This window comes from Synchiropus splendidus, unplaced genomic scaffold, assembly GCF_027744825.2.
Source record: "Synchiropus splendidus isolate RoL2022-P1 unplaced genomic scaffold, RoL_Sspl_1.0 HiC_scaffold_21, whole genome shotgun sequence".
NCBI classification, from domain to species: domain Eukaryota; kingdom Metazoa; phylum Chordata; class Actinopteri; order Syngnathiformes; family Callionymidae; genus Synchiropus; species Synchiropus splendidus.
In genome coordinates this window covers 792,902-820,791 of record NW_026527055.1, presented here as the reverse complement: position 1 = coordinate 820,791, position 27,890 = coordinate 792,902, and the positions used below count along the sequence as shown (strand labels likewise).

At 42.5% G+C, this 27,890-nt stretch overlaps 1 long non-coding RNA gene across 1 annotated transcript; it reads right to left on the bottom strand.

The window, feature by feature from the left end:
• Positions 1 to 2,247: 2,247 nt before the first annotated feature.
• LOC128751743 (uncharacterized) lies at positions 2,248 to 6,714 on the bottom strand. The gene is made up of 3 exons (XR_008413290.1): positions 6,413 to 6,714; positions 6,206 to 6,324; positions 2,248 to 2,854 (listed from the first exon to the last, which is right to left on the bottom strand). It is a non-coding gene; the product is annotated as an uncharacterized LOC128751743 (long non-coding RNA).
• Between the last annotated feature and the right edge of the window lie 21,176 nt (positions 6,715 to 27,890).

Sequence of the window (27,890 nt, the reverse complement as noted above, 5' to 3'; positions counted from 1 at the left end):
CGGGAAGTTTGGGCTTCCCTGCTCCAAATGCTGCCTCCACGACCCGACCCCGATAAGCGGTAGAAGAAGGTGAAGGTGAAGGTAATTGCGTAATGCATGCATAATTGGTTGATTCATCCTGATAATACAAACTATGATATTTGTTTTTATCCTTTGGTGCAACTTTTAAAGAGTTAAAACATTGAATTACTTCTACACTTGTTGCCTGGTTTTGAATAGATTTTTTAATTTTTTTTTTTTTAATTAGCATTTTTAAAAATGCTAAACACAAAATGCACACTACAAAACTAACATGTCGCACCGTACTGCTCCCGCATTTGGCTATTTTCACCTGAAAATAAAGAATGAAGACACATTTAAATCAATGAAAAGCATGGCTTGTAATATACACATTTTAGCCACTTGTAAGGCAAAAAAATAAAATAAAATAAAATTAAGGGTTAACATACTTTGGATATTTCTACACTACTTGTCTTACTAGCGATAGCATCAAGTATAAATGAATGTTCATTCAATGAATGTTCTGTCCCTCCTACATTGTAGATGTGTTACATGACAAGTTATAGGACGTTTGTATAGCTATTGTATCGCATTGCTTCACAATTGTTACATTGCAGGAACACATTCAGTCATTTCATCTTGCATGATATAGGGACTGAAAAGAAGCAGAATGAAGAACAGTTCTTGTAACTTATTCTCACTTTCCCTCATTTTTGCCACAGTGTTTGCGTGTCGCTGTGTGAGTGTTAAGTTTGTTGTGTGTTAAGGTCTATTTTGCGCTCTCGAAGGCTCAAACGTTGTGTTGCTCAGTCTGGTCTGATCTAAATGTCACAGCTAATGATGAAGTAATTTTGTACTGCTCGCACGTTTGATCGTTTTACCCTTAAATTACAGGGTACAGTGCAAACTAAAAGTAGTCCATTTTTTTTTTTTACCTTTAGTGTGACTAGATTTTTTTTGAAAAGCATGACTCAGTCAAGCAACGACTGATGAAAATAGAATGTTTCTATATTTTATCGTCTGACTTGAAACAGCATCATGTAACTTTAAAATAATAAAATCTCTCTTTGTTCCAGCTCCAGAGGTCCTTCCATCGCCACCAGAAGGTTATCGGCTGACTCGAATCTAATATTAGAAGTGACAATGCATCTAGTACATAATATCATGAGATATTAACAGAAGCTTATAAATGATTAAATATATTTACCTGTATCACTCTGCGTTAATTATTACCCAGAGGGGTAATAATTCCTATAAAAGAAGAGATGAATATGATAAACCAACATGACAAAGTTTCTATAATAGTTTTTTATATTCACCTATAAAGCATCCGTGGCTAGACTGGTATCTATTGAAGGGAGCACTGCAGTCGGATCCGCGTGTACGCCACCGTCTTCAAAAGTTGGTCGCATTATTGCTCGAATAATGAAATCTTTTTACTTGTATCACTCTGCGTTAAATGAATGTCACACAGATGGGTGACGACATCTGTGAATGAAAAGAGATGTGATAAACATGACATAACGTTTTATATAATACTTATAATACTTGTATATGTAGATACACAGATATACTGTATATATATATAGATATATTCACCTATGGCGTGCAGAGGAAGAGGCATCCATAGCGAGACTGGAGTCCGTTTGAAAAGGAGTCCGATGAAGTTCTGGCAGGCCTGGTCAACAGCAAAGGTTACCCCTGAACTGATGTAAAATGTGGTCAGAATCAGGGTCATCGAAATACTCCATTTGTGTTAGGTCTATTGTTGATTTTGGATAAAACAATGTTGGAAGAGCTCAGCATTTGCTAGATAGCTCAGAGGTGTGAACTTTTTCCCCTGTCAAATGATGCTATTTGGAAAGGAGGTGTGTGTGTGTGTGTGTGTGTGTGTGTGTGTGTGTGTGTGTGTGTGTGTGTGTGTGTGTGTGTGTGTGTGTGTGTTGTCTGAAGACAGCGAGGTTTGCCTTCAGACAGACCTCTCTGTCTTCAGATTGTCTCTTTTGAAGATTCAACCGGCCGGGAAAGAACTCACATCTCCTCAGCAAATTAACCCGTATCATGGACTCTGTTTCAGTGTCTGAGAAAGAGTCAGGCCTAGTGACTGTTGTTCCCCCACTGTTTGACCTCATTTTTGAAAGTATTTCCTGAGTAAGTAAAAAATCACTCACACAGGGTATAAAATTAAATAGACCGATTCAACAGAAACTCATATGAGTCGGATAGCTGTGTCATTTGAACTAATGCTGAAAACTAAAAGTATTTCTTTCTTTTGTTTTATCCCTGTTCACTCAACCTTATTTTCTGAAAAACTAAAAATATTTCTTTCTTTTGTTTTATCCTTTCATCGCTTTACCCTAGTTTCTGAAATCTAAAAGTTTTTCTCTCTTTTGTTTTATCCTTGTTCACTCAACCTTATTTTTTTGAAAACTAAAAGTATTTCTTTCATTTGTTTTATCCTTTCATTGCTTGACCCTAGTTTCTGAAAACTAAAAGTATTCCTCCCTTTTGTTTTATCCTTGTTCACTGAATGTTATTTTCTGAAAAACTAAAAGTATTTCTCAAACAAGTAGAAATTATCTGTTTTAAACACATTTTGAAAAAATGGTGCATGAGTTGGGTAGCTGTGTCATTTGAACTATTAGTGAAGACTAAAAAAGTGTTTTGTTTCTCCTGTGTTATCTTTAAGAAATATTTCAAGAATGAAAAACTGTTTCATAAGATGTTAAATAACTTCTAAAATGTTTAAACCAGAAATAATATTGTAGCTACTAACACTGTGAGGATGCAGCTGACCCCTCCCATGCATCACACAGGATGTAGCATCCGCCCTCGACCTTCATTATTTTCCTTCCTGTCATAAAACAAGGGGAATGGTTATTATTTTAATTTCCTGTTGATATAAAAAAGGGGGAGGGTTATTATTTTAACTTCTTGTTGATAGAAACAAAGGGGGAGGGGTTTTATTACCTCCGGAAGGGGAAGGGTTTATTACCTCCGGGGGCCATAAATCAATACAGGTTTGACATTTTGTGGTTTCCTTCTTCTCTCTGATGATGGATATACCCCCACAGCTCCACTCCCTATGACTTATCCTGAGAGTTTTCAATCGTTCCTTATTATTATTATCCTTATTATTTCTCTTTGACTGTAGTCCGAGCGTAGCGGAGATGGGAGAACCTTGGGCTAATGTGGAGATGAACTCGCCGGGGCTCCGCCCTTAACTCCAGGTCCGCCATGCAGGTCAACTTGAGTAGGTGGAGAGAGTATCCTCACCACATAGTCTGACCTGAGATAAACCATGTGGAGTGCAAACAGGACAGAACTTCAACGTCCAGACCTCACGCCTTAAAGATTGCAGCCGAACCGTGGTGGCCACCACTGCGGATAAGTGCGCAGGAGAAGCGTCGCCAAAGTAGGTGAAGATTGACCGGTGGCCTGTCTCATATCAAAGAGGGGTGGCGTGCCAAGAGACCTGCTGCTATCTCCACACGCCAGGTCTCACGCCAGTCCTGCCTACTAGACGTCTTGCGCCAACGACCTCACCCCCAAGGTCCCTGCTCTGGCAACTACACAGGGGAACCTAAAGCCATCCCATAGCCACAGCACTTGTTTGAGACCAACGTGGATGAACACATTTGGCACAAATTAAACGTCCACATTTGAAGGGAAAACTCGCCAGTGGAGAAACGTTTGGCCCATGACGAAGCGCTGCGGAAGAGAATGATTCTTTCATCTATTGACCAGAGCTGCTGGAAGTACCTGTAAACAGGACAACATGAGGCAAAGAAGAAGCTGCTACGTCAGACAAATAGAAATCTGCAAAAGTTGAGGCGGAACCCGAGGAGGCTGCTCGGCCGGTTTCTGCCAAAGAAACTCCTCAGAAGGCAGCTATGGATGTTGCCCCTTTTTACCACCTGCCAGAGCCACCCACATCTTATCTGTTTTCCCGACGGCCTTGACTCCATTCAGACTAGCTCTCGATCTCACGGGACACACCTTGTGCAAGTGCCAGTGGTTCTCATCCGGGTGGGGGGTAGGACAGAAAGCCTTCACCGAAAAATTGCTGACCTCAGAAGAGGCACAAAGAAATTTGGGAAAAAAGACTAATCGAGAAGACACGTAGTTCTCCAAACCCTCCTGATGGAGGGCAGGACAAGTAGGAGAGCTGCTTTGTAAGCCACCAGCTCCAAAGGAGCCTGATCAAGTGGCTCGAAGGGAGCTTCAAAGAGAGACTTTAATACCAATTCAAGATCCCAATAGGGGCAGATGTGTCTGGAGGTGGGTCTTAACTGGACTAACAGTGGATGTTTACCCAACGGACAGCAGTCCACACCCATTGAGCATTATATACTTTGAGTGTTGCGGGTGCTTCAGCATTTCGAATAGTGAACTGCACCTCAGGGGGGCAGAGGACTGCCTGCTAGCCTTGAAGTAGCCATGCTTTGTTGGGGACACCCCTGGATCGGCGGACCCCTCATAATTTCTGCCCCCTGCTGCTGGACTGTTTGCAGGACTTGAACAGGTTGCAGCACACCCTCGTGTGAGTACTCCAGAACATCTCCCAGGACTCTGGAACTCCTATGAGGTCATCTTGACCACAAAGCTTAACCCCCAGCCTTGCAGTGTGGCCTGACCTGAGAACCATGGGCAATTACCATGGCCGTCCATACCGGACGTCTCACTGGCACCGCCGGCTCCATTGTCAGACGGCTGTCAAGGAGATGCACGTTTTGCTGCACTAAACCGCCTGCAATGTCACCGGCTTTTCACTCCTCATGAAACGGCTCACTAGACGATGCTCGCCGACGGGGTGACCGTCCAGACCATTGTGTAGCATGGAAAGGGCTGCTACATATACCCATAATGTAGCACTGCACCGATGTTCATTAACCAGATGTTGGAGAAAAGAGAGGATTAGAGAATAGGTGCCGATTTTGGGGAGGCTGACAGGGTTCCACACCACTGGGGAAACAATGTCCATTTAGCATTGTATGCTCTGAGGGTTGACAGAGCTTTAGCGTTCTGAAGAATCAATGGGACATCCGGCATGTGACTGATTGTTAAGCCTGGAGAAGTCAAATCTTGAAGGGTCGTCCTTGTATTGGGGGAGCCCTCGGGGTTCCTGATGCTTGCAGAAGCGCTGACCTCGATGGAGGGAACTCCCAGGGGCCTTTGATCCGCATCTGACACATCTCCAGATACCAGCTGGAGCTGTCTGGAGCCACGAGAATCATTCTCACAGTCGGCAGCTGAATTCTCCTCATCAGAGAAAGAAGAAGGCAAGGAGGAGGAAGGGCAAACAGGAGGCCTTCTGAGTCCAGACTGAGTCCAGCATGACCCCACGAACGTCGTGCTCTGTCTGGCACTGGGACTCTGACTGGGAGTGCGCTTTTCAGGAGGTTTACTCTGTGTCTCAATAGCACGATGTGCTCCAACACCAAGCTGGTGTGCGCTCATGACTCCTGTTTCGACCTGGCTAGAATCAACCAGTACTCCAAGTACGTCAGAATTCGCAGACCTTGTCTCCTTAATGGATCGAGCCCCACCTCCACGCACTTTGCGAAAGTGCGAGGCACTAGAGTGCTGTATTAAACCTGACCCTCGAGCCCAAACCGAAAAAACTTTCTGTGACTCGGCCAAACCGTGTTGTGGAAGTTGGAGTGTGCAAGATCAAGATCCACTCTCACACTCTGACGCACTCCAGGAGTCTCGTGGTAGTCCAGAACCACTGTCTGGTCACGAATTGGTTGAGGACACTGAGGTCCAGAACAGTTCTCCACTCTCCTGTCTTCTTGGGTTCCAGAAAGTACCAGGAGTAAAACCCAGTGTAAGAGGATCGCTTTGGCACTAGCTCGATTACTTCCTTTGACAGGAGAGCGCGGACCTCCTCCATCAGAAATGACCGCTGGTTCTCTGAGTTGACCCAGGTCCACTTGAAGTCGCGGAACCTGGGATTTGACTGTGAAACTGAAGGGCGTGTCAATGACCGAGTGTCTTCTCGATCCATATGGGCAGGTGGGGAGACATGCGCTTTCAATTCGGAAGATACTCTGTCAAGACAGGCGCCCTGAGCACAGGAACGTACCCGGCCTCCGGGGCAGGTCCAGGTCGAAAAGGCCATCGGTGCTCAGCGCCCAATGTTCTTCAAAAACAGACTCGCTTTTGTCAGCTGGGGAAGTAGGGTCCCAAACTTGCAGTGTACCTTGATCTGACACTGCAATTCTCCTAAGATGGACACCCGAGGGACCGGCCCAATCATCCTCAGAAAGAGATGACTCTCTCGATGACGATGTCTTGCTTGCCTACGAGAGGTTTGGAGTGCTGCAGAGAAAAGAATCACAGACAGACATCGGATCAGACATCGCACGAGGGAGCTGAGAACAGAACCGGTCTGGCATGCAGCGCCTACTGTGTGATGAAGTGGTGGCTTTCGCGGTCCTGTGGCGACCCCTGCTGGAAACTGGCAAGTCTGAATAATAAGAAGAGTTAATGGCAAAATTGAAACTCTCCCGACTTTTGGCAAGAACCGGGATCTGTTGAGAGACGGGAAAGAGTTATTTGACGCCTATGCTTCTTATTGTGGCGAAGCTGAAAAAAAACATAACTTCTTGGCTCCAGAAACTTCCCCGTCTCTAGAGACGATATCAAACAAAAACACATTTTGAAGCAGGATTCCGCATTGACTGGAACCGGAAGAGAACTTGGAGGGTGATAAACCCTAATTTTGGGCGGAGAAGAAACAGACCAAATACCAAAGTCATGCATCTTTTTTTTTTTTTTTTTGAGTTAGACTTTGGTTCAGATGCATACTTTTAGATACAAAGTTTTCTTCCTTCGCATTTGGAGGGTGCAGAGCTGAGAGACCGACTGGTCCCTCCAAGAGGAGCAGTGATGATCAGCGCGGCGATGATCCGGACGGCTGGGCTCACCCCTCCCCTTCGACCAGCGACGGTGTTCCCCCTGGGCGGCGGCTGTGTGAGGAGGCGCTGCGAGCAGAGCACCGACGGACTGTTGAATCTCCAAAATCTCTGGTGGAGTCAGAGAGGTTCTGCGATGGATGAGCCTGTCCACAGAGCTCATGAAGAGCCAGATCTCAAGCGCTATGAGCCGGTTGCAGACGGCGTAGACACCATTCCACTGCGCAATAGTGGCTCTGTCAGCGCCGGGTGGGAAGGTCACTCCTCAGGGGAGTAGTCGAGCTCCAGGGGCGAGGGTATCGCGCATCGCACATCGCGCATGACGGCTAAGCGAGATGAAACGCGGCGCCGCATATCCAAACCCTCCACCTGGCAGTAAGCTCTGTACCTGACCACGTGCGGTGCTATATATATATATATATATACTGGGTGAAGAACTAATTCAACCTGTCTGAAGTGAGAGTGAGAGTTGAGAGTTAGTAACATTTTTTTATTTTTGTCGGTCTGTAAACCATCTTTACTTTTCACTAACTACAAGCCACGTGCCCCCCACACTCTGAACAACCTTGCTCTTGCACAGGACCAGAACAACTTCTATTGTCGCTTTGAGCAGCCATTTTGCACCAACACCTCTGTGGTCTCTCCAGCCCCATGTTCCACTTTACAACAAAGGACTATGCTGTCTCTTAGTGACACAACTAAGATGAACGATGTCACTGAGACAGCAACGTCGATCACAGACACTTTTGATGAGCCACCCCCTCACCTCCCCCCTCTTCCTCTTTCTCTTGACATCATGGAGCAGGACGTGCGCACTCAGCTCAGGAGGCTGAACCTTCGGAAGGCGGCAGGTCCGGACAGAGTTTCCCCTGCCATCCTGAAGCATTGTGCTGCTGAGCTGGCTCCAGTGTTCACTGACATCTTCAATGCTTCCTTGGTGTCCTGTCATGTACCTGCCAGCTTTGAGTCCTCCAATACCATCCCTGTTCCCAAGAAGGCCAGGATCACAGGACTGAATGACTACAGACCGGTGGCACTGACGTCTGTGGTCATGAAGTCCTTTGAGCGCCTGGTTCTCTCTCACCTGAAATCTATCACTGCTTCTCACCTGGACTCATTGCAGTTTGCCTACAGAGCCAACAGATCTGTGGACGATGCAGTGAACCAGGCCCTTCATTTTGTTATGGAGCATCTGGACTGCCCAGGAACCTATGGCAGGATCCTGTTTATGGACTTAAGCTCTGCCTTTAACAAAATTCTTCCAGCTCTGCTTGAATACAAGCTTCGCCAGCTTGACGTGCCTGACTCCCTCTGTAGATGGATTACAGACTTCCTGACCAGCCGAAGTCAGTGTGTGCGGCTGGGGACGACTGTCTCCGACACTCGGACCCTCATCATCGGGTCTCCTCAGGGCTGTGTTCTCTCTCCGTGGCTCTTCTCTATGTACACTAACTGCTGCACCTCCAGCCACGAGTCCATGAAGCTGATCAAGTTTGCGGATGACACCACCATCATCAGGCTCATCTCAGATGGAGATGAGTCGGCTTACAGGAGGGAGGTGGAGCGGCTAATGTCCTGGTGCAGCTACAACAACCTGGAGCTCAACGCCCAGAAGACAGTGGAGATGTTCATAGACTTCAGGAGAGTAACAGTTTCTCTGTCCCCTCTCATGTTGGCTGGTTTACCTATTCCTATTGTGGACTCCTTCTGCTTCCTGGGAACCACCATCACTGAGGACCTCAAATGGGAGCCAACCATCAGGTCCCTCATCAGGAAGGCCCAGCAGAGAATGTTCTTTCTGAGGCAGCGACGGAAACTACAACTGCCGACGAAGTTGCTGGTGGAGTTCTACACAGCCATCATCCAGTCCATCCTCACCTACTCTATCACCGTCTGGTACAACAGCGCCACCTCCTGAAAATGTGTTTCATGCACCGTTCACTCACTGCTCTGGGATGCCTGAGAACATGAAAATTTCACCTGCAAATATTGGAAAAACAGTCTTTCTAAAAAAAATTAATACTAAACCTATATTTCTGAACTGTATTTCAAAGGGTTATCAACATTTTTTTTTTTTTCCTGGTCAGAAACCGAGCTTGTCTCGGGCTGAAAACGCATTTTCTGTACTGTACATTCTCTGCTCAGGGAATGCCTCAGAACATGAAAATCTCACCTGAATTTACAGCAGAAGCGGTCTTTCTAGTAGCTGCAGAATTAATTCAACATATCTGAAGTGGTTTCAGAGCGATAACATTTTTATGTTTGTCAATTCTGAAAACCACTGTCACTCCTGCTGGAAACGCAATATCTGCACTGTTCAGTCACTGCTCAGGGTTGCCTGAGAAGATGAAAATTTCTCCTGCATGTATAGGAAAAACACTCTTTCTAATATATTTAACACTAAACCTACATTTCTGAAATGTTTTTAGAGGGTTATCAAGAATTTTATTTTTGACGGTCCCAAACCCACTTTCTCTTCTCTCAGGCATACCACAGAACATGAAAATTTCACCTCCCACTAAAAGCAGAAGGGATCTTTCTAGTAGGTGCCAAACAAGTTCAACATGTCTGAAGTGGTTTCAGAGTGATAACATTTTTATGTTTGTCGGTCTGAACACCACCGTCACTCGGGCTGAAAAACGGTTTACTGCACTGTTTACTCACTAATCAGAATAGCCTCAGAACATGAAAATATCACCTGCCACTATAGGAAAAACACTCTTTCTGGTACATTCAACACTAAACCTACATTTCTGAACTTTCCTAAGAGGGTTATCAACGATCTAATTTTTGCCGATTGTTGGGAAATACACCTTTAATGTATCTTCCGCGTTTTCATTTACTCGTGACAATGACTACCAAAAACCTACAAGTTAAAATCAAAAAGAATTTATTCCTTGCCAGCGGAGTCTATTCACCTACTCAGGGCCCTGGGTCATCAACTATCTCTGCCTTAGCCTCAGCTCAAGTAGAATACTGTGACAAAACGTATCTGGGCCTGACCCTTTTTATATGCTTTCAGCCCATCTTGGGGTGTAGTCTCCACTGATTGGTCCTGGTCTTCTTATGGTCCTAGTCGTCATGGGTCAAATTCAACATGTTGTATTGACTCCACTCAGTCTGGAGCGATGTTGATGAATCCTCCCAAATGTTGCCTATAATAGGTGGTAGCTGAGAACCCGATCCATTCTTCTGATTGGCTTGCTTCTGTCATCTCATCCGTTCTCCATCTGGTCATTTGGTTTACGACCCCCATGGATGATCAAGTCCCATGACAATTGCCATTCCTGCCATTTAACACACACCATTTTTAGTCCACATATTCTTCCATGGATACAGGGTCAACTTGATGATACCTTACCCTTACTCACCGCATCTGTTGAATGCAATCTTTTTATTATTATTTAACAAAACATTCTAAAGTAATTCAATTCAATGATATATCTTTTTTTAATATATTTATTTAGTAATATATCATTATTCCTATACGGTCCGAAACCCACTTTCTCTGTGGCCGAAAACGCGTTTTCTGTGCTGTTCACTCACTGCTCAGCAATGCCACAGAAGATTAAAATTTCACCTCCCACTATAGCAGAAAAGGTATTCCTCATTGGTTCAGAACTAATTCAACCTGTCTAAAGTGATTTAAGAGAGTTATCAACATTTTTATTTTTGTCGGTTTGTAACCACCTTTTCTTGGGCTGAAAACGCGTTTTCTGCACTGTTCACTCACTGATCAGAATAGAAAGCATTGAAGCCATGGATATCATTAGGGAGATTACCAAGCAATGTGGAAAGCTGGCGTCTCTGCGTCCTATTGGGGAAAATAAATATGAAATGACCATGAAAACTATTGAAGGAATGGAGCAAACTAAGGAAGGATTTACCTGTAGATACTGGCGACAAAAGACTTGGTCTGCAGGGAAATGGTTGTTTCCTTCCTTTATATGGCATCTTATATACCCGACGAGATAATCCTGCAGAAATTGGAATCATGGGGAGTGGAACCACTCTCCCCCATCAAGAGACGACTTTGGCCTGGAACAGATGTCGCCGATGGAACTAGATTTCTACAGGTTATATTCAACAAAGAGACAATTTCTTTACCTTATTCGACCAAGTTCGAGACAGAAACAGGTCCCCAATATATACGAGTATTACATGACTGACAGGTCAGGGTCTGCATGTCATGCATTAAGCTGGGGCACGTTTACCGCAATTGTCCAGAGCTGTCTTGCTTTCAATGTGGCAAAAAGGGACATTATAAAAGAGACTGCAACAAAAACATAGTATTAAGAAGACTTAAGGAAAGGAAGAAAGGAGCGATGAATAATATAGAAATGCAGGACCAAGATAGTGCTATACATACTGACTCCAGCGAAGAGGAAAGACAAACGGAAGAGGCGGGACAAACAATGGAGAAGAGACAGAAACAGGAAGACATGCCAGAGCAAACAACTAGCTGAAAGGAGATTGGAGAGAAAACGGAACTGACACAGCAAAGGGGGGTTTCTGAAGATATCCAGCAGATGTATGCAATGAAGATAACAAAAGCCAAGATAAAGATGCCTATTGAGAACCACCAGTGGAGAGCAAATGTGATGAAAGTGAAGATGAAGAAAGAACTGGAGCGGAAAAAAGATATTGATATTGATGGAAAAACGAAAAAAAAAAATAAAAAGATGTACAACCAAAGACAAGAAAAAAAACATGCCAGAAGAAAAACATGAAAAGAATATGTCTGATCAAGAAAAAGCAAGATCTGAGATGGACATGGACAAAATACATGACAAAATGCATGAGGAAGTAATGAGTGGAAAAATAGGAAATGGCTATAAACGAGTGAAGAAGAAAGTGAGATGAGTGAGATCTCTGGTGATGAATTGATGGTAGATATTGATGAGGAAAATCTCAATAAATATTAAAAAACCTACTGTGAAAAATAGAAGAGAGAAAGATGAGGAGAGAAAAATAATTTCTAAAATACCAACAAAGACATCAAGAAGATGATAGAAAGAATGCTTTTGTTTGAAATGTTTAGTCATCAAATACATTCAAGTGATTAAAACTTTTATTTTTTATCATTTTGGCGATTGATTTTGGGATTTATTTATTTTTTGTTATTTGGTCTTATGAATCCTCCTTTTTAAATTTCGGTACAATGACTACCATAATATCCTTTCACGTAAATGGCCTAGAAAGTAGTAAAAGAATGGAGAAAGCTATACAATTACTAAATGCGGAAATTATTTGTTTACGAGAAACACATTGGGATTCAGAGAAAATGGAATGTTTTAGAAAATAATGTGTTTTTTGTTTGTTTTTTAATGTTTTTTGTAGTAATGGAGACACGAGAACAAAAGGATATTTCCAAGGGTGCAGGAATGTGAAAAAGATGAAGTAAGAATTGTAGGCATCAAAATCATGAATGATAATACAGAATGGAAAATCTTTTCGATATATGCGCGAAATGATAAAGAAGAAAAGGTATTATTTTTTGAAAAACTGGATAAGAAATGTCATGGAAATTGTATTGTGATGGCTGATTTTAATGTATGGTGTGGAACAATAGATGTTGCTGCGAATATGGCTTTTAAAAATGATATATCAAGTAAAGTCTTAATGAATGTAATGAAAAAAAAGGATTGATTGATGTATGGAGATCAAAATTGAAAGGAAATATTCAAGGCATCAAATAGTAAATGGAGCATTAAAACAAAGTAGAATTGACTTTATTTTATGTAAAGAGGAAATGGCAAAAGATTTTAGAAATTTTAAATATATTCAAACCAAATTAAGTGACCATGTGATTTTCAAATGTGTATGGGGTAAAAAGGAAATAATCAAAGAAGGTGGGATATGGTGTATGAATGAGGACATTTTAAAGGATGAAAATTATCGAAACCCAATTACCCAAAATGTAATTGTAATTGCTATGGATTTTAAAACTGACGTGTTGAGCTGGTGGAAGAAATGTAAAGAATTGATAAAGTAAACATCAATAGAATATAGTAAAAAAAAGAACCATGAAAGAAAAAAAGATGACTGATGAAAAAGACTAAATGAAGAGAGTAAGCTAATTGAAGAAAATAAAACAAATGAAATAGAAAGATATTTAGAAATTAAAAGATCAATTAGATAAAATGGAAGAGAGTAAATGTCAAGGAGCAATATTAAGGAGCAGAGCAAGATGTCTTGTGGGTGGGGAAAATGTACAGGATATTTTTTGAAAATTGAAAAGATAATGAGGCAAATCCACGATAAGAACGGGTAAAAAAAAACAGCAAAAAAATTAGACTGCATGTACAAGAATACTATGCAAATTCATTTCAAAAGGCAGAAGAGAAAGAGGAAGATATGAATAAAGTCTTGAAACATATAGAATGTGAATTAAACCAAGAAGAGAAGGAAAACTGTAATGAAAACGTAACTATGGAAGGGATAGAAATCGCAATAAGTGACCTATATAAAAATAAGGGTCCAGGAATAAATGGACTAGGAATAGAATTTGTTGTTTTTAAAGATTAAATGTCCCAATAATTCTAAAAAGAGTTTTCGATGAAATGGAAGAAAAAAATCAGATGGTTGAAGAAATGAACACTGGATGAACTCCCTCTTGGACATCAACAAGACTCGCCTCACTCGGAGAGCCCTGAGGATTACAAGAGACCCCACCTACCCGTCACACCGCCTCTTCACGCTGCTGCCATCAGGGCGAAGGTTCCAGAGTCACCGTGCATGAACTAGCAGACTGAAAGACAACTTCGTCCACCAGGCTGTCATGATGCTGAACTCCCTTCCTGCTCTGCCCCCGGGTCTGCACCAGGCACTTTTGGCTCCATCCATTGCACGTCTGCCCGTCCTGGGTGGGGGACCCCTCCTCTGACGCTCACCCTGAGGTTTCTCAGTTTTCCTCCCGATAGGGTTTTTTTCTGTTTCTGAGTGTTTCCTTAGCCAATGCGAGGGTTTAGGGTAAAGGATATGCAATGCTGCCCATGCTGTCATGAGCCATGTGCTCCCCCCGGTGGTTGATGGACTGATGTGAGGATGATTTTTGTTGCCATGTATCCTGCTGTGTATTTATCAATTCTTTATATTTGTTCCTGTCTGTGATTTTTATGCCATGCGTCCAGGTCTGAGAGAACAGATATTTCATCCATGCTGTATGTCTTGTACTGTAGCATATTTGACAATAAAGTTACCTAAATACCTAAATAGCTGGAAAATACGGAAACTAGGAATAAAAGGAAAAATATTTGTGACTAACGCACTATTAATAAGTAAAATTATTTATATTAGGAATGTTGTTCCCATTAATGAAAGAGTGTTAAAGCAAATTGACATTTTAATAAGAGATTTTATTTGGGAAGACAAAGGAGTAAGAATTAGTAAAGATATATCAGAAAATAGATATGAGGATGGGGGTTTAAAACTAGTCAATCTAAGGATTAAAAAAATGCACTAAGAGTTAAAACTATGTCGAATTACTTAAATAACAAGAATGATCAAATATGGAAAATGTTTTTGGGAAAAGCAATAAGTAAATATGCAGCGAATGAAAATACAGGAATTTTAATGATTTTTAGACGAAGTCTCATGGAAGATATATCGGAATACTATCAAGAGGTTCTGGAGGGATGGGGAGAAGCTCTTAATGAGCTTCATTATGATTGCAGAACACGAAAACAAATACTAATCCAACCGATCTTTCTTCACAATCAAATACGGACACTTGGGAAGGTGTTATTCAACATGAAAATGTGCAAAAGCACATTCAACACTAAACATACATTTCTGAACTGTTTTTAGAAGGTTGTCAACAATTTTATTTTTGCAGGTTCGAAACCCACTTTCTCTCTGGTTGAAAACATGTTATCCGCACTGTTCATTCACTGCTCACCGATGCCTCAGAACATCACAATATCACCTGGAACTATAGCAGAAGGGGTGTTTCTCGTAAGTGCCGAACTAATTCAACATCTCTGAAGTGGTTTGAGGTAGTTAACATTTTAATGCTTGTTGGTCTGAAAACCACAGTCCCTCGGGCTGAAAACGCGTTTTCTGCACTGTTCATTCAGTGCTCAGGGATGCCTGAAAATTTGACCTGCCAGAACAGCAGTCAAGGTCTTTCTAGAAGGTGCAGAACTAATTCAATCTGTCTTAAGTGCTTTAAGTGAGTTATCAACATTTTTATATTTGTCGGTCTGTAAACCACCTTTTCTTGGGCTGAAAACGCATTTAGTCATTGATCAGAATAGCCTCATGAAAATATCACCTGCAACTACTGGCAAAACGTTCTTTCTAGTATATTCGGCACTAAATCTACCTATCTGAACCGTTTTTCAGGGGGTTATCAACAATTTAATTTTTGCCAGTCCGAAACCCACTTTCCCTTTGGCCGAAAACGGGTTTTCTGCACTGTTCACTCACTGCTCAGCGATGCCTCAGAAGAAAATTTCAGCCGTCATGGGCGATACGTGATGCGCTCGCCCCGGGAGCTCAACCTCACCCCGAGGAGTGACCATCCCACCCGCCGCTGACAGAGCCACCATCGTGCAGTGGATTCGTGTTTATGCCGTTGGCAACCAGCTCACAGCGCTTGAGAACATCATCGCGCTCTTTATGAGCTCCGTGGACAGGCTCATCCATTGCAGAACCTCGCTCACTCCACCAGAGATTTTGGAGTTTCAACAGTCCGTCAGCGTGGTGCCCCGCTCGTGGCGCCTCTTCCACACACAGCCGCTGCCTGGGGGGAACACCGTCACTGGTCGAAGGGGCGGGGTGATCCCAGCCGTCAAATCATAGCCGTGCTGATCATCGCTGCTCATCTTGGAGAGACCAGTCAGCTGCTCTGACCTCTGCTCCCTAAGCGTAGGATGAAAACTTTGTATCTAAAACTATGCATCTGTAACAGGTCTGAATACTGTGGCCTTGTCTACAGTTAAAAAGTGGTGTCTTAATGTGGTCAGTAGAACGCCGTCTGAAACAATACGTGGAGTCACATGAGGCTTCCACATTTGTCGATGGTGAGAAAAGTAATCTTTATTTGACATTCTGTTTTTTCATTGCGGTAACCCACGCCATAATTCGATGTCTTACTGAAACATCACTCACAAACATCTCACTTTGTCATACAACAACTGTCAGACATCATGAACCACATGCATAATTCCTTTTCATCTGAATGTATAATTCTGCCATTAAACCTTTTGGCTAGTGTTGAGAAATAATAAAACTTTACTTTTCCCCAAACATCGTTATTCACCACAAGCAAACCCAAGTCCACACAACTCAATCACCCGTGCCATGTCATCGTAGGTTGTCAGTATTAGCTTACAAGCGGCACATCCACACAGAGCGAACTCAACGTACAAAGGAAACACAGTATACTTAAAAAACGCGTCACCATCCACACACTTAGATCCCAAATCAGTCAACCCCAAGTGGAACAAACAAGTAAGTAGTTATGAACAAATTTATTTGACTAACCTGAAACAAAATGTGGACAGAGTCACACGAGGCTTCCACATTTGTCGGTGGTGAGAAAAGTAATGAAAAAAACTTCACTTCCTTTTTACCCACACATCTTCAATGCCCAGCCTCTGTCCTACCCTGCCCTCTACTTACTTAATCAACTCCATGTTGAACAATTAAATGACATCTAACACACACTCTGTGACCACACATAAGTGGGCGTCACACACTCCCCAACAAACAAATGACTCCTGACGTCATTAAGTTGATGAAATATGAACTTAAATACTATTCAAAAGACCTGTGTAATATAACCGCTAGGTGTAAACACACAGCAGGGAAACCACTGGTACATCGACAAGTAAGATAGGTGGTTTGGGTTGTGCTGTATTTCCCACACTGTCCTATGTGACACACTAAAGACACTTACTGCATTTACTTCCTTTTTCGATTGGTAGGAAGGCTCACCCATAGAATCCTACGTTAACCTCACAGCTGGCTTTCTGTCACGTCCTGATTTCCTGAGTGTCGGACTAGAATCAGTGTGAAGGTCTTGGGTGTCTGACTGACATGAAGGTGAAATATATGAATCACGCTCTTGTGAAGAACCTTCCAACTGTGTATTGTGTCATTCCTAATATCCCGTTCAATGTGTTCGATTATTATTTGTTTCTAACATTAGTATGCATTTTTAACTGCTTACAAAGTGTTTGCTTGTAGTACTCATTATATGCTGTGTTTTATTCAACCATGTTCACCTCAATCTCATGAATTTCACTCTTTAATTACATAAGGTTTAATCTTTATTGGCACATATGACTATTTGTATCAGTGCTACTTCGTGCTGTTTTTTTCTTGTATGTTGTTTTCAACTACTCATGTTTTTAGTTGACATTAAGGAAAAGATTGCTGTTTTTAGGTGGAACTAACTTTAAAAGCCAATATCATAGCTGTTTATATCACAAAACAAATTATTATATACACATTTTAAGAATGACTGTTTTCACAGTTATCAAGAATGGCGAGTCATGATCCTGGCCGACTGGCAGCAATCGTGGTGTCTGTCATCTTCTTTGCAGTAAGTTTGGTGTTCAACGCCCTGGCTGCGGTGGGAACAGATACGTCAAACTAACCATTCAAATAAAGAAGAGGCGATGGATGAAATTACGACACCATTATTAAGATGAATTGCTATAGGTCCGTACACAACAACCACTGCCAACGTGTCGGAGGTGTTCCACACCGAGATCACTCCTTCAGGTTGGGCCTTTAACATCTGGAGCGTCATCTACGTCTGACTTCTGCTGACGTTTATCTACATCGTAGCAGGCCTTTGCAGAAAGCAAGTTATTTTCTCCCCTTGTTGAATAGCAGAACAGTGCACAAGCCACTCCCAAAATATGGATGCCTTGCACTGTTGTTTTCTTGCTTTCATAAATAGATAATATGATTTCACATCAGTACTGATGATATAACTTTATGTCAATGTTTTTGGACTAAAGGAAAAGAAAGAATTTCCTATCCAATTAAGATTATAGTTCCAAAAAGCCCATCCCAGCAAGAAGCAGGGAGCAGATTGCTGGTCCACTGGTTGCACAGAGAGAGATCAGCATCCCTTATATACCATTGTTATGACAGCATGATAGCATGATTTGCTTCATAGACAGCGAAACAGTCGTAAGTTCTTCTGCAGTTGGTCAAATGGTTTCCTGCAAGCTGATATCCTTCCACATTCGATCCATGAGAGATTTATTCAAGTGCCCACCTATGTATGAGCAGTTAAAAATAGAGAGGCATTAATTCAGGTCTTTCATCATTTTTGTTTCATTTTATTTTGTGTAGTAATTTGTACAATGGTAACCAATGTATTAAAAAGGTGTAAATAGTTAACAGTCAATTTTCTTGACTTTTTTTCCATTCAATCAGGACCGGCTATGGCTACGTCTACTATTGTATCAAAGATGGCGCCGAGGAAGGCTGGCCTGGAATTATCGTGCATGTTATTTTGTTTATTTTTGTGTTTTGATGGAGCATCTGCGTGTTCTTACACACGAGATCAATTGATGAACATCAGGGCTATGACTCCGTCTGACTTACTACCAGTATTTTTGGTGTCAGTTGCGGAGTTAGTTCATCTTTTGGCTGGGCGGAAGAAACTGAGGAGTAGAGGGAAACGTGCCGGTGCGCTCGTTCGCCTTCGTCGAAGAGGATCGCGCACTCCGCTTCCCAGGATAACCCTCCCCAACGTCCGCTCGCTCAGCAATAAGATGGATGAACTGGCGCTGATGTTGAGACGGAACAGAGACTTCTCCTCCTCTTGTGTTTTGTGTTTCATGGAGACGTGGTTGAGCGATCTCATCCCGGACACTGTGCTTCATCTGGAGGGTTTCCAGCTTCACCGCGCGGACCGGGTTCCGGAGCTCACCGGCAAGACCAGAGGCGGAGGACTGTGTTTCTACATCAACAGTCGCTGGTGTACGGACGTGACGATGATCTTTCAGCACTGCTCTCCCTCTCTGGAATGTCTGATCGTCAACTGTAAGCCGTTTTACTCCCCACGTGAGTTCGCTTCATTCATTCTGGCTGCCGTATATATCCCGCCCAGCGCGGATGTATGTGAGGCTCAGAGTGCGCTCGCGGATCAGGTTCTGCATGTGGAGCGAACTTTCCCGGACTGTCCTGTGATTGTGCTTGGTGACTTCAACAAGGCAAATCTGAGTGAGGAGCTTCCCAGATACAGGCAGGTTGTAAAATGTCCCACCAGAGAGCAGAGCGTGCTGGATCACTGTTACTCATCGCTCCGCAACTCTTATACCGCCCTCCCTCGAGCTGCACTGGGTCTCTCTGAACACTTGATGGTTCATCTTGTTCCCACATACAAGCAGAAGCTAAAGCTGGCAAAGCCTGTTGTGAGGAGCATGAAGATCTGGACAAGTGAAGCTAAAGAGGAGCTGCAGTCTTGCATGGAGACCACAGACTGGGAGGTGTTCAGGGCTGCCACCAACAATCTGGAAGAGTATACAGACACTGTGACTTCATGGATCAGCTACTGTGAAGAGTGCATAGTTCCAACGCGCACCAAGGTGAGTTATGCAACTGACAAACCTTGGTTCACAACTAAACTCAGCCAGATCAGACGGGAGAAGGAGGCAGCTCGCAAGAGTGGGGACAGGAACTGCTACAAAGAGCTGAAGTATCGGTTTCAGAGGGAGCTGAAGAAAGCTAAGGCCGCATACTCTGACAAACTCACGCAGCAGTTCTCAGCCAATGACTCGGCTGCGGTGTGGAGAGGGCTCAAGGTGCTCACTAACTACAAGCCACGTGCCCCCCACACTCTGAACAACCTCGCTCTTGCACAGGACCTGAACAACTTCTATTGTCGCTTTGAGCAGCCATTTTGCACCAACACCTCTGTGGTCTCTCCAGCCCCATGTTCCACTTTACAACAAAGGACTATGCTGTCTCTTAGTGACACTACTAAGACCAACGATGTCACTGAGACAGCAAAGATCACAGTCACTTTTGATGAGGCACCCTCTCACCTCCCCCCTCTTCCTCTTTCTCTTGACATCATGGAGCAGGACGTGGTCACTCAGTTCAGGAGGCTGAACCTTCGGAAGGCGGCGGGTCCGGACAGAGTTTCCCCTGCCATCCTAAAGCATTGTGCTGCAGAGCTGGCTCCAGTGTTCACGGACATCTTCAATGCTTCCTTGGTGTCCTGTCATGTACCTGCCTGCTTTAAGTCCTCCACTATCATCCCTGTTCCCAAGAAGGCCAGGATCACAGGACTGAATGACTACAGACCGGTGGCACTGACGTCTGTGGTCATGAAGTCCTTTGAGCGCCTGGTTCTCTCTCACCTGAAATCTATCACTGCTTCTCTCCTGGACTCATTGCAGTTTGCCTACAGAGCCAACAGATCTGTGGACGATGCAGTGAACCAGGCCCTTCATTTCGTTCTGGACCATCTGGACTGGCCAGGAACCTATGCCAGGATCCTGTTTGTGGACTTAAGCTCTGCCTTTAACACAATTCTTCCAGCTCTGCTTGAAGACAAGCTTGGCCAGCTCGACGTGCCTGACTCCCTCTGTAGATGGATTACAGACTTCCTGACCAGCCGAAGTCAGCGTGTGCGGCTGGGGACGACTGTCTCTGACACTCGGACCCTCAAAATTGGGTCTCCTCAGGGCTGTGTTCTCTCTCCATGGCTATTCTCTCTGTACACTAACTGCTGCACCTCCAGCCACGAGTCCGTGAAGCTGATCAAGTTTGCGGATGACACCACCATCATCGGGCTCATCTCAGATGGAGATGAGTCGGCTTACAGGAGGGAGGTGGAGCGGCTAGTGTCCTGGTGCAGCCACAACAACCTGGAGCTCAAGGCCCAGAAGACAGTGGAGATCGTCATAGACTTCAGGAGAGTAACAGTTTCTCTGTCCCCTCTCATGTTGGCTGGTTTAGCCATTCCTATTGTGGACTCCTTCTGCTTCCTGGGAACCACCATCACTGAGGACCTCAAATGGGAGCCAACCATCAGGTCCCTCATCAGGAAGGCCCAGCAGAGAATGTTCTTTCTGAGGCAGCTACGGAAACTACGACTGCCGACGAAGTTGCTGGTGGAGTTCTACACGGCCATCATCCAGTCCATCCTCACCTCCTCTATCACCGTCTGGTACAACAGCGCCACCTCCAGGGACAAGAGCCGACTGCAGCGCATCGTACGTTCTGCTGAGAAGGTGATCGGTTGCAGCCTGCCACCTCTTCAGGACCTGTATGCCTCTAGGACCCAGAGATGTGCAGGTCGGATCAGAGCCGACCCCTCTCACCCTGGACATGGACTGTTTGTTCCTCTTCCCTCTGGCAGGAGGCTACGGTCCATCCAGACCAGAACCTCCCGTCACAGGAACAGCTTCTTCCCCTCGGCCATCAGACTGTTAAATTTGTGAACAGCCTTGTTGTTATGTTATTCTATTTATTTTATTTTATTTTATTTTATTTGTTTTTTGTTGCACTTTGTTTCAAGACACTTTCCTAGTCAGTGGGCTCCCCACTGACCATGGCAATAAATCTCATTCTGATTCTGATTCTGATTCTGATTCTACTGCAGCCCTCCTGTCCTGCCATATGGCGTCATCATCAGTTGGTGCTTCAATATCTGTTTTAACATCGGCTAGCTGCTGGTCTGGGACCGAGGGTGATGAGCTCATCTTTTTCTAAAAAGTGATACGTTTCAACACAGTAAAGGCATCACAATAGTTTGTGTTGTTTTCTTCAACGCAACAGAATAATGAATGCTGCCCTGGTGTTTCTCATCCTGGTCATCCTCACAAACTACTCAATGGTCTTCTTCATCTGCCATGGACTTAAAACCTATGGAGCATGGCTCAACAAATACCACAAGGTGGACCTGTGGCTTCTGCGTATCATTGTGAGTATGATGGCTTATGATAAGGATGATACTGATACAACATTTTAGAAATGTATAGGTTGAGGTGATGATTGCCATGTTTCAACATTGGGAACATAAGCTTAAACAACAAATTCTCGATTTTTCACAGGTTCAGAATGGAATTACGATTTACACAACCTGGACAACGCTTGCAACCCTCATCAACCTGGCTATTGTTCTCCAATATGAAGCTGAATTGTCTTCAACCTGTCTGCAACCGTGTCATACTCAATCCTGGCCTGTGTGTTACTTGTGTGGTAAGTAATGTCAACTTAAAATGTACATGCTCATTCATGAGCACGAGCTAGCCTACTATAACTGCGTTGTCTCTTCGACCCATTGCCTTTCATCTACAGTATAAGGTGATTTGTCTGCATGCCGTTATTTCCACTGTTGTGTTCATTGACCATTGACTTTGAGTATCTTGGAAGGGTATTATATTTAAAATGTGTTAATTATTTCGTACTATTCTTGTAACTTGACCAGGTTTCTTTTGGAGAACATAGTACTTGAAAAACACATGAGATACGTCCTCATCATATACCCTGCTGTGATCTTTGCACTGGCTGGCAATATGGACAAAAACTATGATAACATATCACCAAAGCAGAATGGCATTTTCATTCGTAAGAGTTGCACAGAATATTTTTTTTCCATTTCCATCCCTCCAGTCATACATGTTTGTTCATCTGTAACCCTGTGTGTCCTTCGGATTGTTTTGGTGATTTGGAGACAATTGAAGCGGCCTCTGTACGCGCATGCTAAGGTGGGGGACTTGTAGCCAATTGACATCAATGAGAGGCAGAAAAAGATATTTCGCTAAACATTTTGTCATTCACCTGGATATGTGTTGAGTTGATCTCATGTCATCTTTTTGCGTTGTGTTATTTTTACATGGACAGATTTATTTGGTCGGACAATTATCATCTGTATCACTGTACCAGTATATGTGACCCTTATAGTGACCTTTAAAATTATTAACTTCGCTCACCTGTTAATGGGCTCCAATCAAGCCAGTTACTTGTGAAACAAGGTATTAAAGTATAGTAAATGCTTGGAAGTAATTCTGACAGTTTAAAAAATTGAAAAACTTCTTTGTATATATGCATTATAGTATTATTTATTATGATTGCAGGAATCCACCTGGTTATGGTTGAATAAAAGGCAAAACTGACACACAAATATTGATGCTTGGCATGAGGCGAAATAACATTCTGTATACTTAATTATATATATATATATATATATATATATATATATATATATATATATATATATATATATATATATATATATATATATATATATATATATATATATATATATATAGTATATAATATATACAAATAATATACACATCTAAAACCTATATGGAGCTATTGGTCCATGTATTCGTATTACGGTAAGAGAGACATTGCTGGTCCTATTTAGAGCCAGAAATGGACAGCGACCAGATGATCTCCAAAGACTGCTTCAACTAACTCGTGATGAGGAGGACCAAAGAAGAAGAGGGAACCTCTATCAACTATATGATCGAACCACAATGATGTAAACGAACACTGCAACAGTGGGAGTGAAAATGTGGAACCCAAACAGCAAGGTTTTAAATACAAAGTATCTGACACAGAAACTGCAACACTACTCTCTGGTAGAGAACAGACTTCAAAGACCAATAGCAGCTGCCTGACAGTAACACACAATGCAAAATAGTGGACATAACGCGCACACACGAATATCGCACACAGTCACCTATAACCACTGTTCAGGACAGAATCATTCAGCAGCATAGTGTGAGGAGTCCTGATCGCATCATTGGAGCCCCTCTGACCTCAAGCCAGGACTTTTTTTTTGCGACTGCGCGGAGCAAAGCTGCGTATGACGCGTGCAGATGCGTTTTACGCAAGTCTACACACTACCGAGAGAGGGAGCTGTAGGAATTTAGTCATCGCACTTCTTCGATTATCAAATCTTTTTTTGGCCGATAAATAATCTTCCAGGCAAGTAGACTTGACGAGGAATTAAAACTTCCATCCGATTACAATTTTCGAATTGACAGTTTAACATATTGTGAAAGCTAAATAAGAATTGGGACTATTGAAGAGAACAATATGCAAATGCCCAGAGTGTGCACTGTTCCTTACAAGCAAAACACTGGGAGTAAGAGGCCCGGTCAAAGAGTGCGGTTTTTTTTTTTTTTTTTTTTTTTACAGCAGTGTTGTTTTGTTTTCTGGTTGATTTTACGCAAGAAAGCGTAAATTCAACAACGCTGACCTCTGCGCCTGGCATGTAATTCAAAGCTTTGTTCCATTCACTCTTTTCTAAAGCAAATAAAACTACTACTGCTTTGTAGTAAGTGTAAGCTTCTTTTCATTTCGAGAGATGTAGCGGGCTAAGCTACTATTAGCTGGCTGCATTTACGTAGTAAAGGAACAGGCGTCACAGACAAACACCAGCTTTGTTTAAAGGATCATAAAATGGCACAGAAATACCCCTCAGTGGTAAGTGACTGTTTCGAGTTGGTGTTATGTGCATAAACGAGTAAATACAGTGACCGTGTCCGACTGCGCGACGATGAAAATGTCAACAAGAAGGAAAAAAAGTCATCGTCATCCAGTCCCTTGCTTACAGCTTAAGTACAGTTTGCTTTTGTGTGTTTTGTGGCTTCTACGAGAATGGAAGGCCGTTTTTTACAGTGTGGTCAGTATGTTTATGTACGAGCTGATATCAGATACATTCTCTTGTACTTCTTACTGTAATATGTAGCATTTATTATTTTTCAATTCTTGATATAGTGGTATATTTTATGCTCCCCTATATGTTTTTGTATTTCCGGTGCCTGCTGTTTTCACATTGTATGCATATTTCACTCATTTAAATTAAAGCGTATTAAATTAAAGAGTATTTGCAGATTACTTTACTGTCTTCATTCTCTTCATTCCGTTTATTTCCTGCGGAAATGCGTCGGTGTGTGGGTTCTAATTATTTCAAACTCTTTCCAGAAAAGGCCAAGAAGAAAACTGTGGAACGTGGAAAAGTGGTATTTTTCATGATTTAGTGCACACTGTCAAATCCATCAATTGAATTTCAATTATTACAACACCATCACCCAAATGTGGACATCTTGTAGTAAACTTTTAAGGAGACTGCTCTTCAATTTAGCAGGTTGAGTGGTATATAAAATGGTAAATTGCTCTTACTCATATCACGCTTTTATGCTTTTATGTCAAAAGAACAAGGCAGCAATCTCTTTGTTTTCTATTTCAGTGATAGTGTTTTTTTGTTATCTGAGGTTGTGTTCTGGACATTTGTGTGTATTCCTCTGCAGGACTGAAACTCCCGTGGTCCAACAAGAAACATCCGAAAATCAATAAAAGTCCCTATCAACAAAAACAGAAAGGTAAATGACTGTCTAATACCAAATATCGTTGTCATTGTGGTTGCTTTACAAGTTATATTTATTTTAAATCTGTGTCCGTCTATGAGGTGATATTCTAACAGATTCTGTAATGACCATAAAAACAAATTATTGTACTCATTTTTTTTTTCAGTGGGCCAAGTTCAGAAGAGTCCAAGAGCCTGAGCATCGAGAAAACACCTGTGAAGACATCGCATCTAGGAAGAGAAACAACTCCCTTTCTACAGAAACTCAAAGAAGTTGGACAGACCAAAATGACAAGGTACGTTTGAGTTAGAGCAACTTAAATTGATTGCTGTTGTGACATTTGAAGGTAGTGTTGTATGAACGTATCAAAGGTGTGTTCTTGAACATATACATCGTAGACTTGCAGGGCTTAAAACATGTGACCTTATTCAGACATTGTCTTTCAGAGTAGGGGTGAGTTGTCCGGATTTGGAGAAGATTATAATCTATATGATGTCATGCAATTTATTTCCTTGGAAATGTTCAAGTCCCAAAATATTTGCGCATGAAATATAAGCATTTGTATTTAATATAGATGCTTTGGGTTTTAAGCATGTATTTTTTTCTCAGGTCGAGGAAGCAGTTGACACCTGTGAAAATACCACCACAGCCCAGACCTGAGCCTGATGATGATTTTTTGATTCTGGATCTAGATGATCCACTTTGGATTACCATCCCAAAGAAAAACACAGCACAGTTGAAAGAAGGAGTTCGCCAGAGACTGCACCAAAGGAAGAGGCCCCTAAGGCGGTCATGCATAGTCTGAAAAGGAAGGAAAAATTGTCAGAGGCAATCTACTCCAGTGGAAAGTGTTGATGATGTTATTGTTAACAATGACAAACCAAATAAGAAGCAAAAACAACCCCTCATGAAGACGTCCTCTAAAGAGACTAAAACAGTGGAAGATCCCGTTGGTGGCAAGCGAGACAAAGTGCACTCCCCAGAGACCAAGAAATTAGCTAAAATGAAAGTGACACACACAAATGAGTCATTGACAAAGACACGGAAAGAAAAACACACATTTGAAGGAGAAAAAAATATCTCTGACGACGCTGTGGGAAACAATCATGATCCACAGAGTGGCATGCATCGAGAAGACCTGGATTCTGTTCGGGTAAGAATGTTATTTTGTGTCATTCTGGTAAAAGACATGCTGAGTTACCTATTGTAACTTCAGTTCTATGAATACAAGCGATGCAACCAATAGCGAATCCCGTTAGACGGCAGAGCACGTATGACAGAATTGAAATGTTTTACCCGCCATTCACCATCTGCTTTAAAGTGTTAGTTTAAAGTCATTTTTACAACCACCAAAATGTAATACAAGTAACATCCGACTTATGACCGGGATCGGTTCCGACCAACCGGTTGTAAGTCAGATTGGACGTAAGTCGAATGCCATTCAAAATGGCCAACGCTATGCTGGGATACTGTGCTGCCGTAACTGTCGTACACGATGCCGGGCTGCAACAGGTTGCGGTGCCAGACATTGAATAAAAAAATTAAATAAGCATCTGCTGGCTGTGGTCATGCGTGTGGGTGGACGTAAGTCGAGCAGGTTGTAAGTCGGATCTTACTTGTAAATATATTTGTAAAACACATAAGCACTTTTAACTAGGGCTGAACGATTTTGGAAAATAATCTAATTGCGTTTTTTTTCTCTCAATATTGCGATTGCGATTAAATGTGCGATTGTTTGAGGTCCTCTTCTCATGTATTTTACAGCAAACACAACTAATAAATCAATCTGTATTGTAATAAACCACATGTGATTCAGTATATATAATTGTTCTTCCTTATAGGCTATTCTTATGTTAAGATAAAGGCAAATGAAGCATGAATTAAAATGAAAGATGGTTTATTTGTCTACTTCAGTTTCAACTGTAGACTTACTAAACTGATAAATCACACAAACTAAAGTGCATATTACAACAATAACGGAAACCAATATGTGGCTTTACCACTCTAACACGTCCAACTCTTCATGTAAACGTAGATTGCACGTTTTAAGCACTGTCTGAACATAAACATAATTAGTAATAAAAAAATAGCCGATTGGACAATAGACGTCACATGACTACCGGAAATGCGCATGGAGTAACAGGCACATATTGCCGCCACTTCTACGAGAGCGCATCAGTTTTATTTACAGGTGCGAGAAGAGGTGCAAAAGGGTACACGCTCATATGAATCGTGTTTTACGAGTATGTGGAACTTATGCACCCGTTTTGGCTGTTGTTGAGGTGGAAAACTTGGCAATGTGTCACAATTGCATTTGCAAGAGCTCGTGTTTAGCTACTTGTATCTGTGCACTTAGAAAATGAAGGCGAAATTACTTTTCGTGTTTGTATGAATGTAACTCTTTTTACACGCACGTGCCACGGGGTTTACAGATGCAAAACGGCAGTTACGCGTATGTGCCTCTGACACATGGATACGAGTCTTGTGTTACGGGTATGTGCCACTTTTGCACCCATTTTACCTTCATAGGCTAAAGCCGTAATTTACAGCTCAATGGCTAAAGCTCACCGTTGCGCTGCACCACCAACGTGAAAGTCACATGACCAGTCAAATTGCAGCCTTACGGTTAGAAAATCACGTTTTATCATACTGCGGTATAATCGCA